Below are 16,594 nucleotides of genomic sequence, written 5' to 3' on the forward strand. Positions count from 1 at the left end.
TACATGATTTTGAATTTCAGGTATCACCTGTTCAAAGAAAATGTTGAACAAATCCTTAAGAATTCCACCAGTGCCACCAATTATTTCCTTTGCATCCTCTTCCAACGCCAAACTGGTTAAGATTTCTATGCCCAGCTTCTGTAGCATTGGGCGTTTCGCTCCATACTTGAAAATGTCTCTGATCAACCGGCAACCGGTTGATTCCGGTGTCGTCATTACCGGAGAAGAAGAGAGCTCACAACAACCCCAAAAATTCTTCACGGCCGAGAATTTTGGAGGATGACGACAATTTGGGGATGAATGCAGGAATGATTGATAGGTCATAAGCAAAGAATGAACAATTTTTGCAGAGGGCTTTAAGAAAGAAACATCTGGTTAAGGCCGTGAAGGCTTAGATGGGTGAGGGCTATCTGGAAATGGGTTTTGCAGAGGAACAATTTTTTTTTTTTTTTTTATCTTGTGGTATTCGACTTTTGTGGTTTTCTTGGTTCTTACTTCTATATATGAAAATAAAAATAAAAACAAAATTATTAAACTTACTTTTCTTATTTTACTTTCAAAATTTTGAAAGTAGTATGGATTTAATGAACGTATTTTACTTTCTATTTTAGATTCAAGAAATGAGAATTATAATTTTACTTTTGAAGAAAGTAAAAGTAAGAAAGTGAAAGCGTTAGTAAACGGGCCCATACGAGCAATAGGCTGCAACCTCTTTTTGCCATTTTCGCCTTTGCTTGACTCCAAAAAGGCTTTAGTGAACCAAAATTAGTCCGTTTGAACCTTATTGACCTGAAATTGACAAAAACATAAATTAGACCTTAAACATAAAAATAAGATAGATGTAAGGACTAAAATATCCTAATTTAGGTGCTGAAATGTGCAACATTTAAGCACTTATCACGGCCCCAAACTTAGATATTGCTAGTCCCTAGCAATGAATTACAGTATAAAAATGAAACAAACATATATACAACTATGAACTAATAAAGCAAATAAAGATAACACCACTTTCGTACGGATCACGGTTGCATTTAGCATATGCAACAAGCCTTTTAAACCCCTAGGTTACCCCTAGTGGACGAGTGAAGTCTCGTGAGGGTTTCCAGAAATAGTACCCACAAATATCAACAGCTCTTTCTTACTTGAGAAGCAACGACACATCTCAAACAAGTGTTAAAAGTAGACTATTTCAAGTATGCAAATTTCTGCCATTTCTAAGCTATTCTCAACATTTCAACATCATATAAGCAAGAATGGTCCTCCACACATCAAGCAATTAATCATACAAATTGAATTAATTCTATCATTCTTTTTTAATGAACCGGCATCAAAATGTGTTGCTATCCTAGCAAATCAGGGTAATGGCATAGCCTTACCCTCAAACTAGCATACAAATATAGTACCAGACATCAAGACATTGAATGAACCTTGTTATTCAATCAAACATTTTTTTTAATTGATTTTATTTTATTATTATTATTTTTTGGTTCCTATTTCTATTTCTATTTCTATTTCTATTTCTCACCTTTGGCGAGTGATTTTTCTCACCTTTGGTGAGTGCTTTTATTTCTTTTCTTTGCAAGGTCATTTTATCAATAATGAAAGCTTTCAAAGCATACTAGCTCAATTGGGATAAACCAAAACAATAATCAACTAAGCATGTACCCCACAAATTAAATGCTAGTGTGCACAAGTACAAGTGTAGAATTCTAGAATCAACTCTCAAAGTATTTGTTGCCCAAGAATTGACTCTAGAGAGGGTGTGAATAGAATCAACGGCCAATTTTCACAAATTATAAAAATACAATTTCTAATCAACAATATAACCTATTGTGCAATAATCAACATATAAAATCAAGATATAAAAGTAAACAATTTATAGCACAATTGTAAAAGAGATAAGGGAAGAGAAATTGCAAACTATAACACGGCGATTTTAGCGAGGTTCGGAATCTCCTACTCCTCGGCTCAAGACTCCTCTTGAGACTTCCCAATCCAATATAGCTTCTCCTTACGGGTGGAGAGCAAACCTTTACATGAAGCAAGACCTTACTTCTTTTCCTTGCTAGGAGAACACCCTTCTCCTAGGCTTCTTTTGGGTCACACCAACCCTTACAAGTTTGTAGAAAAGATTATAATTAAAATACAAGATTGAATCTCTCTCTCAAGATAAATATACAAGTGCAAGATCACAAGAAATATCTCTCAAAGATTGATGTACAAACTTTAACTCTCAACTAGAGTGTATATGAATATAAGTGAAGCTCAAACTCTATGAATGAAATAAATGAGAGAAGATGATATAAGTGAGGAATATAAGCTCTTATAATCTCTCAAGTGTAGAATAGAACAAAAGCTCTATGAAGATTCGAATTAGAGCAAAAACCATTTGAATCCTTAGATAAATCTCTCAAGATTTGTATATGAGTGAATGAGAGAGATGAAGAGAAGATTTGAGAATAAAAGCTCTCTTTAATGCAATGTGAAGGCTTTTAAATGATGTCTCTTAGTTATTAAAACATTCCCCACTCTATTTATAGAGTTTCCAAGCTCAATATAGCTGTTGGGAGTGGAATGCACAAGGGTCGAGAAGAAAATAGCCGTTACAGTTTGAAATCTGCAGATCTGCGACCAAACCGGTTGACATATGAATAAACCGGTTGACATCTTGGCTTGAACCGGTTGATGTGTACTCCAAACCGGTCGACATCTCTTGTAAACTAGTAGACATCTACTGAGCTCCATTTGGACATTTGCTACTGCCTAGATACCAGTTGATATATGTGTCAAACCGGTCGACATGTGTGAGCTTCAGCTTGGATTTTTGCCAATGCCTAGATACTGGTCGATGTGTGTATCAAACCAGTCGACTTGTGTATTAATAGTTTTGGCAGGCAGCTTATGCAAAGGACTTTCAGTAGTTTTGATAGACAGCTTATGCAAAGGACTTTCAGTACAGGACATCTGCACACAGCTTATTTCCATTGAAAACATTTAAGTAAATGTCTTTACAGTATTTATATGTCCATTTACTTTAAGTTTACAATGTAAATAAGTAAGTACCCCCCATTTGGATTCAATAAAAAATACTAAAAAATTGAAATCCAACTAAATCAAAATGTAGAAATTCAGTTTTAGTACAAATTTAGATTTTCGACAGTTTTGGTAAAAATGAATCCTCATGTAGGCCAATGTAGAATGGATGAAAAAATCCCATAAAATCAGTTTAGGCTATTTGAAGTATAAAGAGTTATTACTGGGAAAAATTATTTTGAAATAATCATTATTTCAAAAATCCATTTTTCACACTTAGCCAAAAACACAGTTTTTCATGACGAGCATTCTGGGGTCCTAATGTCCGTTACCAACTCATGGTAATAAGGCTTCTATGCCTTAATTGTTGACCAATATGAATTTTATGATTAATGTGCATAGTCTTAGCATTTCTAACACAAATGATGAGTTCTTTCAAAACTTATGCAAGCTTGAACTAACTCACTCTTTAACAATGACTTCATGTGCAATTGTATATGAATGAAGTGCATAGTCTATTGCTAATAGATATAGGAGCATATGAATGATGATATGATATGCATGGTCCTATAGAGATGAGCTTCAAATAAATTCATAAATACTTTGACATTGAATCCTAAACATTCACTATCATATCTACCCCTTTCTTCACGCTTTGTCCATAATCGTGTAGGCTTTCAGGTAGACCCGATTTCTCCCTTTCTTTGAGTTGTTTTCTTGCTCGTTGTAGTCCAAGCTATCTTTGGATGGACTTTGCAATTGATTCCTTGCAACTTCAAGTTCCTTTGACTTCTTTACTTTCCATAGATGTGATCTTGAGTAATAGAATACGTAGAATGGTCTTTATGATCTTTATAGCTTCATTGAGGTCATTCTATGAATGTGAATAATCTATATAACACTCAATGTAAACATTAGTCCTTAAACACCATTAATGGTTTGTTATCATCAAAACAACTAGATTGTCCTTGGATGAAATCCTTAAGGTCAACAGTATTTTCAACCAACACGGTGATGTGTACTGGTGCAACCATGCGTGTGCACAAAATAATGCATAACACTTTAGGTTTAGAAATAATGTCAAGTGGGCATCATATTTTAAAATTTATAAAACCACTAAATACTTATACTATGGAGTATGAAGTGAGCAGGGATCGTCCCAAGAGATCTAAACAATTATAGGTTTTTCAGAATTGAATTCTACTTTAGTGCTTATGTGATTACTAAAAAGGTTTGGTTTTGTGATTAAACTAATTTTAAACTTAATAATGCAAATAAAGAGTAGAGTATAAACGATTGGAAAGCGACTTAGGGTGTAGGATTCACCACTAAGCACATTCCTTAACTCACTCACTTTCAACTAATTGGGGAAATAATTAAATGTAATTCTAATGTAGCTAATACTTGCAAAGAAAAGTATGAAGCATCAATTTCAAGCTTGAATTGCATACCTAATGACAAATAAACTAAGTGTAGTGCAATTCACCAATCCAAAGAATGGTTCATCAATTCAAGTTACAATTCTAGCTTACATTAATCTAGAAGATAATGTAATTGTGATAAAAAGTATAGAATTCAAACATAAGTATGGATGGTCTACTTATCTAATAATTGAATTGCAATTAAATTAATTAATCTTAAATTAAACTAATTAAACATGAATTTAAAACTAATTAGACAATAAATTAACCTAAACATGTAGTGCCATCCATCAAATAAAAGTAATTTTCTATCAATTTGAACACGATTACAACTAATTAACCACATGCATAGACATCACAAGAATCAATTTACACGGAATTCAAGTATATAGCTTGTTTATTCATCAATAACACATAAGACAACATGAAATTAATACGAATAAACAATTGAAAGAATTAAATCATGTTATTCAAGCCTATACATCAATTACATAAATAAATCCCCAAAAAGTATGAAAAGAGAGAGAGAATATGTTACATGCTTAGGGTTTATCCAAGCCTAAGTAGGAGAATTAGCCACTCATGGTTGATGGAGTTGAAGATTGAATAATCTCCATCCTTGGATTCATCATCTCTGAGCTTTTTCTCAAAACCCTAGCCTGTTCTTGCTTTTTCTCCTCTTTCCCGTATTTTTCCAGAGAGAAAAAAAATATACGATACAGAATATTAAAACTTAATCAAACTAATAATATTCACCTAAATAAAATAAATACTAACCCTAATCTAATGGCTCACTGAGCCTTAAGTAACAACCCTATTAAAGCCCAATAGTTCACAAAATAAGCCTAAACAATAAAAAAAATCTGTAATGTTGCCAAGTCCTGGGGGATCGATCCCCCAGAGTTGGAAATTTCCTTTAAGCCTTATTTAGCTCCATTTTGGCCCTAGGCTCGTTGGTTTGCTTCTTCATCTTTGAGAACATCATTAAAGGCCCGAGATTGACCACTTTTGAAGAATAAACACACTATACGAGCAATGGGCTGCGACCTCTTTTTGCCATTTTTTTGAACTTTTTCTGAATATCTTTGCTTGACTCCAAAGAGGCTTTAATGGACCATTCTTAGCTCATTTTAACTTTATTGCCCTGAAATACACATAAACATAAATTAGGACTAAAACATGAAATTAAGATAGATGCAAAGACTGAAATACCCTAACTTAGGTGCTGAAATGTGCAACATTTAAGCACTTATCACGCCCCCAAACTTAGATATTGCTAGTCCCTAGCAATGAACTACAACATGGAAATGAAACAAACATATATACAACAATGAACTAATAAAACAAATAAAGATAACACTACTTTCATAGGGATCACGGTTGCATTTAGCATATGTAACAAGCCTTTTAAACCCCTAGGTTACCCCTAGTGGACGAGTGAAGTCTCGTGAAGGTTTCCAGAAATGGTACCCACAAACATCAACAGCTCTTTCTTTCTTGAGAAGTAACGACACATATTAAACAAGTGTTAAAAGTAGACTACCTCAAGTATGCAAATTTCTGCCATTTCTAAGTTATTATCAACATTTCAACATCATGTAAGCAAAAATAGTCCTCCACACATCAATCAATTAATCATACAAATTGAATCAATTATATCATCCTTTTTGAGTGAACCAGCATCAAAATGTGTTGTTATCCTAGCAAATCAAAGTAATGGCATAGCCTTACCCTCAAACTAGCATACAGATATAGTACCAAACATCAAGACATTGAATGAACCTTGTTATTCAATCATACATTCTTTTTTTCTTCTTTTTTTTTATTTTATTTTTTATGTATGACCATGTGCAATGTCCAAGTTCCTTAAGCTCTTTAATCACCCCATGTAACAAGCGTTGAGCCAACGACTCCCAAACCAGATGGTCTTAGGGCGTTAAGTGTAAAGACACTCCTAAGGGCGTAATGACTCGGAATGGCTAGGCTACGAACTCAAACTAATCATACATCTTACATTCTTTCCTTGTCTTCCTTTTTAATCAGTTGACATGTTGAAAGAATGCAGTTTTTTTATTTTTTATTTTTTATTTTTTTTTATTTTTTTATTCCTCACCTTTGGTGAGTGCTTTTATTCTTTTCTTTACAAGGTCATTTTATCAAGAATGAAAGTTTTCAAAGCATACTAGCTCAATTGGAATAAACCAAAACAATAATCAACTAAGCATGTACCCACAAATTGAATGCTAGTGTGCCCAAGTGCAAGTGTAGAATTTTAGAATCAACTCTCAAAACATTTTCAACCAATAAGATGATGTGTACCACAAGAGCAAACATGATATCAAAAATTAAAAATTTACCCCTAAATGGTATCCTAGAGCATACAAGAAGTATTAGACCCTAACAACTTGCTTTTCAAAGGAACTATACTTCAAAAGTTCGAAATCATTGCCAAACACATCTCAAATCTCATCATGCATTTAAAGCTTAACTTAAATAGAATGAATCATGATGACCTTACCCCCAAACTTAAACGGTACATTGTCCTCAATGTGCAATGAGAACAATGGAAAATAATGGAAAGAGTATACCGTAATAGTAAAGACTATGAAGTCCGGCAATGATCCAATAGGAAAGATATCTCCCCCAAACTTGAATGCAAAAACCTATCTGTATAACCATACTAGCAAACTCACATCAAAGATCACATGAGATAAACAATTCATACAATTCAAAATAATATATAATACATTGCAAAGAGATATGAGATGAAACCCTTGATAAAATCTGAAAACATTCCTAACCAATCAGAAGGGCATACTGGAAACACATATTTTTGATTTTTTTGATTTTGATTTTTTTTATTTCAAGAATGGAAACACATATGTTAAACTAGAAAGAAAAATATATACTAAAATAATATATATATATATATATACATAATAATAAACAAATAATAATAAATGGAAAGAAAATTAAGTGTTTTTTTTTTTTTTTTAAGAAAGAAAAAGAATATGTATAGACAACCTACAAAATAAATAAAAAAATTGAGCTAAGTTTAACGTCTCTAGTAAGACCGAATGCTACTGAATTTTTTTTTTTTTTTTTAATATTTAAAATAAATCAATTCAAATTTTTATATTAGTATTTGTTTATTATTATTTTTATATTTATTTATTTTATTTAATTTTTTCCTTTTCTTTTTTCTTTTTCTATTTATTTATTTAATTTTTTCCTTTTCTTTTTTTTTTTTTTTTTACACATCACAAGCTCGCCGGAGAAGACAACCGGGACGCGACGCCGGAAAACGAACAGATGCGATGCGATGAAAGACGAACAGCCTTGATCGCCGGAGAACGACCGCGATCGCTGTTGGAAGAACCAGACGCCGGAATCGCTGAAGAAGAAGCAGCCGCAACGCCGGAGAGATGAAGCCACGATCGCCGTAGAGAACAACCCAGATCCGACGCCGGAAAAACGAACAATTGCAAGGGCAAGTCTCAAACGGCGCCGGAATTTAAGCCAAGCCGGAATCGCCGGAAGAACAACAATCCAGCCGGAATCGCTAGAGGAAAACTCAGTCAAAGTCGCCGGCAGAACAACAATCCAACCGGAATCGCTGCACCAGTCCAGACGCGTCGCCGAAAGGCCCAGTTGCGACGCTTGAAAAACGACGACCCAAATCAAATCGGTGCACCCACTTCCCCAATCACACCCAACTGAAACCCATGGCACCGCCGAAGACAAAGTCAGAACAATGGCGCCGGAATTTGAAGCCTTTTATGCCGCGATAGAGAAGAACGTACCGTGAGGGTTGGACGATGAAATTGGGTTTAGAGATTTTTGGGGGAAGAAGCAGAATTTCAAGGAATAGAGGAGTGGAATGTATTCGTGGTTTCAAGGCCTAAGGGCGATCGATCTGCTTTGATGGGGTATCGATAATTTTAGGCAAAAAATGTCCCTTTCACTATTTAATGAGAAGGAGAAATACAAGTAAAATGGGATCGATCCCTTTGGACGAGAGATTAATCCACTTGACCTATTTTTTTGTTGCTCTCTGTCAAGAAAATGGGATCGATCTCCCACCCATTTTGGTATAAATCTTTCTTTCTTTTTCTTTCTTTTTTTTTTAATTTTTTTTTTAAATAAAAAAAAACAAAACTAAAAAGAATATATACATTAAAATGAAAAAAAAATAAAAAATAATAATAATAATAATAATAAATAAAATTGAAATAAAATCACTTATCAACCTATACTGACTAATACTTTTTTCTTTTTCTTTTTTTTTTTTTATGTTTTTGAATAAATCAAAACTAACATGAAATATATATAAAAATAATAAAAATAATAATAATAAAATAGAAATAAAATCAAACACCAACCTACATTACTCATTTACAATTTTTTTTTTTTAAATTTAAAAATGCATAAATGTACAAAAGGAAAAATAAAAATAAAATAATAATAAAATGAAAATTAAAATGCAACGAAGGAGAAACTCGATACAACTAGTGTTTAACGTCGCTAGAAAAATGTGAGATGTTCTCAATCTTCAAAGTAAATGGGATCTACCAAAAGGGCAGATTCCACATTTCTTTGAAAAGTTTGTCCATCAATGTATGGTTTAAGCCTTTGACTATTAACTTTGAAGATCCCTTCATTTTTTAGATTTTTAAGTTCAACCGCCCCATAAGGTGAGACGGGGATAATTTGATAAGGGCCTTCCCATTTGGTTCGAAACTTTCCAGGGAAAAATTTGAGCCTAGAGTTGAATAACCAAGCCTTTTGACCGGCTTCAAAGGACTTTTTCACAATATATTTATCATGAAATACTTTTATCCTTGCCTTGTAAATTTTTGAACTATCATAGGCATCATTTCTCAATTCCTCTAGCTCATTGAGTTGGAGTAAACGGTCCTTTCCAGCCTTATCAAGATCCAAGTTGAGCCTTTTTATTACCCAAAGTGCTTTGTATTCTAGCTCAACCGGAAGATGACAAAGCTTTCCATAAACAAGTCTATATGGAGACATCCCTATTGGAGTCTTGTAAGCTGTCCGGTAAGCCCACAAAGCATCGTTCAATTTTCTTGACCAATCTTTTCGGGTCGGATTGACAGTTTTCTCAAGAATATGCTTGATTTCCCTATTTGACACCTCGACTTGCCCACTTGTTTGGGGATGGTAGGGAGTGGCCACTTTATGTGTGATGGAGTATTTCAAGAAAAGTTGTTTCAAGAATTGATTACAGAAATGTTTTCCTCCATCACTTATCATAGCCCTTGGCATACCAAAACGAGCAAAGATATTTGATTTAACGAATGCAATTACCATGGAGTGGTCATTCGTTTTAGTAGCACAAGCCTCAACCCATTTTGAAACATAATCAACGGCAACGAGGATGTATTGAAAGCCATAAGACATTGGAAATGGTCCCATAAAGTCTATGCCCCATACATCGAATATTTCAACAACAAAGACTGAAGTTAAGGGCATCATGTCTCTCTTTGACATTGATCCCAACTTTTGGCACCGAACACACACCTTGCAAAAGTTATAGGCATCTCGGTGGATAGTAGGCCAGAAGAGCCCACTTTGAAGAACCTTCAAAGCGGTCTTTTTTCCACTGAAATGCCCACCATAAGCAAGTGTGTGACAAAACACAAGGACGCTCGGAACTTCACTTTCCGGCACATATCTTCTTATGATTTGATCCGGGCAATAACGAAACAGAATGGGATCTTCCCAATAGTATTGCCGGATGGTAGTAAAGAATCGGTCCTTTTCTTGTTTTGACCAAGTAATGGGAAGTTTGCCGGTTACAAGATAATTAACAATGTCGGCGAACCAAGGTAATGTCCCATTTGAGATTTGAAAGAGTTGTTCATCTGGAAATGATTCATGAATTTCAAGATTTGGAGAAGATTCAACCATTAATCTAGACAGATGATCGGCAACGATATTGTCGGAGCCCTTTTTATCCTTGATTTCAAAGTCAAATTCTTGAAGAAGTAGGATCCATCTTATCAAGCGAGGTTTGGTTTCCTTTTTCATTAAAATATGCCTAAGAGCGGCATGATCGGAAAACACAATTACCTTGGATCCTAAGAGATATGACTAAAATTTATTAAGGGCATATACTACGGCAAGTAATTCTTTCTTGGTGGTAGAATAGTTCAATTGGGCACCTGAGAAAGTCTTACTCGCATAGTATATATCATATGGTAGTTTACCTACCCTTTGCCCCAAAACATCACCCATTGCGAAGTCGGAAGCATCACACATAATCTCAAATGGTAATGACCAATTTGGAGGTTGCATGATGGGAGCGGATGATAGAAGAGTGCGAAGTTGATGAAAAGCATTTAGGCATGCTTCATCAAAGACAAATGGAGTCTCCTTGGCAAGAAGGTTGCACAAGGGTCTAGCAATTTTGCTAAAGTCTTTGATGAACCGGAGATAAAAACCGGCATGTCCTAGAAAGGAGCAGATTTCTCTCACCGTAGTAGGTGGAGACAATTCAGAAATTAGCTCAACTTTCGCTTTATCTACTTCTATTCCTCTTTTAGAGATGACATGTCCAAGCATGATTCCTTCTTGAACCATGAAATGGCTCTTTTCCCAACTTAACACAAGATTAGTCTCACGACATCTTTGAAGCACTTTTTTGAGATTTTGGAGACACGAATCAAATGAGTACCCAAAAACCGAGAAGTCATCCACGAAGACTTCTAAATACTTCTCCACCATGTCCGAAAAAATTGACATCATACACCTTTGGAAAGTGGCAGGAGCATTGCACAATCCAAAAGGCATCCGTCGATAAGCAAATGTACCGAAAGGACATGTGAAGGTGGTCTTTTCTTGATCTAATGGATCTAGGGCCACTTGATTGTACCCCGAATAACCATCTAGGAAGTAATTGTATTGTTGCCCAGCCAATCTTTCCAAGATTTGGTCAATAAAAGGCAATGGAAAATGGTCCTTCCTAGTGGCAGAATTCAACTTTCGGTAATCTATGCAAACACGCCATGAAGTGGCGGTGCGTTTCAAGATGAGATCACCCTTAGCATTTTCAACAACTGTGATTCCCGACTTTTTGGGAACCATTTGAGTTGGACTAACCCACTTGGAATCAGAGATAGGATAAATGATTCCCGCATCTAGAAGTTTCACAACCTCCTTCATGACAACTTCCTTTATATTTGGGTTCAATCTCCTTTGAGCATCCCTAAATGGTTTTTCATCCTCTTCCATGTGTATGCGATGCATACAAATAGAAGCATCAATGCCTTTTAAGTCAGCCACACTCCATCCAATGACTTCTTTGTTAGCTTTAAGCACTTCCAAAAGATCATTCTCTTGGTCATTTTCAAGATTGGAAGCAATGATGACTGGAAGAGTCTTTTTTGGGCCTAAGAAGGCGTATTTCAGATTTTAGGAAGGGGCTTAAGCTCAAGAATAGGAGGAGAGATGAGAGATGGAACTGGTGGAGTACTAGAGAGTGAAGGAAGAGGTTCTTTCTTGCTTTTCCAAGGTGGGTAATCCAAAGTGGCCACAGAGTCCATTAAAGCATTCACCTCACTTATAGATCCTTCAGTGTCAAAACCACAACTTTCAAACATTTCGCAAAGGCACGCCGCAAGAGGGTCCTTAGATAAAATAGAGGGAAGAGTCTCCTCTATGGTTTCATCCAAGACATCTACTAGGAAACACTCGTCTTCATCTGTGGGATGTTGACTTGCATTGAATATATTAAGCTTAACCATCATGTTGCCAAAAGAGATGTCCATAATGTCGGATCTACAATTAATGGTGGCATTGGCAGTGGCAAGGAATGGCCTTCCTAGGATGACTGGAATGTGATTGGTGAGATTAGGGACTGGCTCAGTATCTAGTACCACAAAATCAACCGGGAAATAAAATTTATCAACCTTAATTAGAATATCCTCAACAATTCCCCTTGGTTTCTTAATTGATCTATCGGCTAGTTGGATTACTACCGATGTTGGCTTCAAGTCCCCTAATCCTAACTACAAGTAAACAGAGTATGGAATGGAATTGATACTTACATCTAAATCAAGGAGAGCTCTACGAACCTTTTGGTTTCCAATAACACAAGAAATGGTCGGAGCACCCGGATCCTTGAACTTAGGAGGAGTGTTAGACAGAATGATGGAACTCACTTGTTCCGTTAAAAGCAAATTCTTAAGGTCCCTTCCCTTACTTTTCCTCTTTTGTGTGCACAAGTCCTTCAAGAACTTTGCATATGGTGGAATTTGCCTAATTACATCTAGAAGAGGAAGATTGATTTTTACTTGTTTAAACACTTCCATCATATCATGAATTTTCCCTTCTTGTCTCCCAAATGATGAAGTCTCTCTCAAAGCTTGAGGAAATGGAGCTTTTGGTTCATAAGGCTTCTCTAATTGGGGAGATGATGAAGATGACGGAATGTCCATTTTGGAACCACTAGCTTCCAAAGAAATAGGAATAGGATTTGGAATGGGACGGATGCTACCACTTGGTTGCTTCAGTTCATTATCCTCCTTAGGTACCTCTACCTTATTATCCACTTTCCTACCACTCCTCAAGGTAGTAATTGCTTGAACTTGCTTATTTCCAGAAAATTCTGATGAAGGACTTGCTTGCGCCATAAATTGCCCCTTAGGATTGGTCTCAGTTTGACTAGGCAACTTACCTTTCTCTCTCATATTTAAAGAATTAGCTAATTGCCCAATTTGAGCTTCAAGCTTTGCAATTGATTGAGAGTGAGAATGAAACAATTGATTATCTTTTCGAAGATCACCTAAGGCTTGCAAGACCTTGTCCTCAAAAGCGGAACTTTTAGGAGGCGCTTGATTTGGATTAGAGTAAGATTGAGAATTTGATGCTTGAGGTTGAGAATAGGATTGAGAATTTGATGCTTGAGGTTGAGAGTATTGATTCACATTCTGAGGATAGAATGAAGGACGGTAACCTTGAGAATTCTGATTTTGATTTTGGAGATGTGGGGGAACATACTTTGCTTGGTAACCTTGATTTTGAGGAGGGTTTGCACCGTCTCCTTGATTTCTCCATGCAAAGTTAGGATGATTTTTCCACCCCGGATTGTAAGTATTGAAATAAGGATTGTTCCCTTGATGAATGAAAGCTGCATTTGCTTGTTCTCGAGACTCACTTGGTATGACTTGTCCAAGAGGGCAATTTGAAGTACGGTGAGTGTAACTAGAACAAGTCATGCACATTTCATTAGAAGGATGAGAATAAGATTGAATTACTAGACCTTGATTCAAAAGGAATTTATCAAATCTTTGAGTAAGATTTTTGACCTCGGCAGCAATTTTCATGGAAGAGTCTATATGATTTAGAGCTTTCTTTCCTCCCATATTTGCTAGGTGACCACCCCTAGAAGATGAAGATCTATGCATTGAGTTTTCGCTTATTTTTTCGAAAAGAAGCCAAATTTCATCTTCATTTCTTTTTATGTAGTTTCTGCCATAAGAAGCATCAACAATGCCCTTATTAGCATCGGATAAAATTGAAAAGAAACATTGAACTAATTGCCACTTAGGAATGTCATGATGTGGACATTTCCGTAGTAAGTCATTCAAACGTTCCCATGTTTCATGAAGGGGTTCTCCTTCTTGTTGTTTAAATTCACGAATGGAAGTTCTCATGGCATCGGTTCGACTTGCGAGGTAATACTTCTTTAGGAACTCTTGTTGCAATTGTGCCCAAGAGGTGATTGTATTTGGCCGCAAGTTGTTAAACCAATATTTAGCTTTATCCCAAAGAGTGAAAGGGAAAAGCTTCATTTTTAGGACTTCTTCCGGAACATCCGTGATTTTCACGGTGGAACAAACTTCCAAGAACTCATCTAAATGTTTATAAGGCTTTTCATTGCTCAACCCATAGAAAAGGGGGCACATGTTAATGGTGGAAGCCTTAATCTCATAATGATGAGCACGGAAATTTGGCAATTGAATGCAAGTGGGTGCATTATATTGATTTGGAGTGTAACGATCCCTAAGGACCATTGGAGGATTGAGAGGAGGATATGGCATTTGACCTTGTTGATGATATGCCATTTGACCTTGTTAAGGGTATGCCATTTGAACATATTGTTGTTGTTGCTCACCAATTGGGGGAACAACATTTGGCCTTGGCATCCCTAGATTACGTTGTTGCACCGCATGATTAACTGGTTGTGGCATTTCCAAGGGTGGATGCACACCTTGAGGATCCACAATATGAACTTATGGTGGGTGGTGCACACCATTATGATCCACATGACCAAGATCTACAATGGGATCTTCAATTGGATCTATTGGGTCTTCCATTAAAGGTGATGGAAGATCAAAATTTGAAAGATTAAGATGACTATCCCTAGTACTACTTCTTAAACGCCGAAGAAAAATTTTGAGATTTTGATTTACAGGAGCAAGAGGACGATTAAGTGATCTACGACCATGCATGCACTAGAACAGGTCAACACGCCAACATTTCAAAATTTCAACCTCCACATACGATGTTCCCAAACTCCTCAATAATATCAATGCACTTAAAACAAATAAATGCCTCCACACGGGCCGATGCCTTCTACAAGAAGGTATGCTTGGATTTAAAAATAAAACAATTTAATTTAAGCCTCCAATTGGGCTGTCCAAAGCATGCAAGATAGTAAACAATTAAGCACAAAAATTAAAGAGAAACTTACAAATGAGCCTTAAGCAACTTCAAATTATTTTTTTTTAATTGCTTCCAAGTCCAGCGTTTGCTCCACTTTGCTTCAAGTACCTAATTGACAAATCAAATGAGAAACTAAATATTAAAATGACTTAAAAGTAAACAATCAACAAAGAACTAATGTCTAATTCAATTCTTTTAAAAACCGTTAGATCCCCGGCAATGGCGCCAAAACTATGGTGCGACTATGCGTGTGCACAAAATAATGCACAACACTTTAGGTTTAGAAATAATGTCAAGTGGGCACCATATTTTAAAATTTATAAAACCACTAAATACTTATACTATGGAGTATGAAGTGAGCAGGGATCGTCCCAAGAGATCTAAACAATTATAGGTTTTTCAGAATTGAATTCTACTTTAGTACTTATGTGATTACTAAAAGGGTTTGGTTTTGTGATTAGACTAATTTTAAACTTAATAATGCAAATAAAGAGTAGAGTATATAAGATTGGAAAGAGACTTAGGGTGTAGGATTCACCACTAAGCACATTCCTTAACTCACTCACTTTCAACTAATTGAGGAAATAATTAAATGTAATTCTAATGTAGCTAATACTTGCAAAGAAAAGTATGAAGCATCAATTTCAAGCTTGAATTGCATACCTAATGACAAATAAACTAAGTGTAGTGCAATTCACCAATCCAAAGAATGGTCCATCAATTCAAGTTACAATTCTAGCTTACATTAATCTAGAAGATAATGCAATTGTGACAAAAAGTATAGAATTCAAACATAAGTATGGATGGTCTACTTATCTAATAATTGAATTGCAGTTAAATTAATTAATCTTAAATTAAACTAATTAAACATGAATTTAAAACTAATTAGACAATAAATTAACCTAAACATGTAGTGCCATCCATCAAATAAAAGTAATTTTCTATCAATTTGAACACGATTACAACTAATTAACCACATGCATAGACATCACAAGAATCAATTTACAAGGAATTCAAGTATATAGCTTGTTTATTCATCAATAGCACATAAGACAACATGAGATTAATACGAATAAATAATTGAAAGAATTAAATCATGTTATTCAAGCTTATACATCAATTACATAAATAAATCCCCAAAAAGTATGAAAAGAGAGAGAGAATAGGTTACATGCTTAGGGTTTATCCAACCCTAAGTAGGAGAATTAGCCATTCATGGTTGATGAAGTTAAAGACAGAATAATCTCCATCCTTGGATTCATCATCTCTGAGCTTTTTCTCAAAACCTTAGCCTGTTCTTGCTTTTTCTCCTCTTTCCCGTGTTTTTCCAGAGAGAAAAAAAATATACGATACAGAATATTAAAACTTAATCAAACTAATAATATTCACCTAAATAAAATAAATACTAACCCTAATCTAATGGCTCATTGGGCCTTAAGTAACAACCATAT

General features: G+C 35.3%; 1 non-coding gene across 1 annotated transcript; it reads left to right on the top strand.

Moving 5' to 3' along the window:
- Positions 1-14,027: 14,027 nt before the first annotated feature.
- Positions 14,028-14,134, top strand: LOC132275636 (small nucleolar RNA R71). Its single transcript, XR_009470691.1, has one exon. It is a non-coding gene; the product is annotated as a small nucleolar RNA R71 (small nucleolar RNA).
- Positions 14,135-16,594: the final 2,460 nt, after the last annotated feature.

The sequence above is a fragment of the Cornus florida genome, unplaced genomic scaffold (assembly GCF_030987335.1).
Source record: "Cornus florida cultivar Cherokee Brave unplaced genomic scaffold, ASM3098733v1 CherokeeBrave_3.0.0_Hap2_Chr09, whole genome shotgun sequence".
Lineage (NCBI taxonomy): Eukaryota > Viridiplantae > Streptophyta > Magnoliopsida > Cornales > Cornaceae > Cornus > Cornus florida.